Source organism: Motacilla alba, chromosome 2, assembly GCF_015832195.1.
Source record: "Motacilla alba alba isolate MOTALB_02 chromosome 2, Motacilla_alba_V1.0_pri, whole genome shotgun sequence".
Lineage (NCBI taxonomy): Eukaryota > Metazoa > Chordata > Aves > Passeriformes > Motacillidae > Motacilla > Motacilla alba.
Genome location: NC_052017.1, coordinates 57,827,815 through 57,828,118, shown reverse-complemented (window position 1 = coordinate 57,828,118; position 304 = coordinate 57,827,815).

The window sequence follows — 304 nt, the reverse complement described above, 5'->3', positions numbered from 1 at the left end:
TCTGCCTGTCCTTTCCTTACTTAACTGAAGGGTAAAAAATTCCCTAAGCCGTGTCTTATTTGCTCTTGTCTCTGCAGGTGATAAGTTCATATACACAGAAAAGCTTTGAACTAACCAGTAAAGGCCTCTAATCTTATGTTTTTATTTAAATACTAAGAATTTGAAAAACTTGATTTAGTTATGTGAGTTTATATAACATATATCATTATTTATTTAATCCAAGATAAACACCATTCCTTTCTAGTGTGTTTGATAGATATTTCCTGTTTGGTTAATTTGGGAGATGACTCTGTGTCCATGGCAC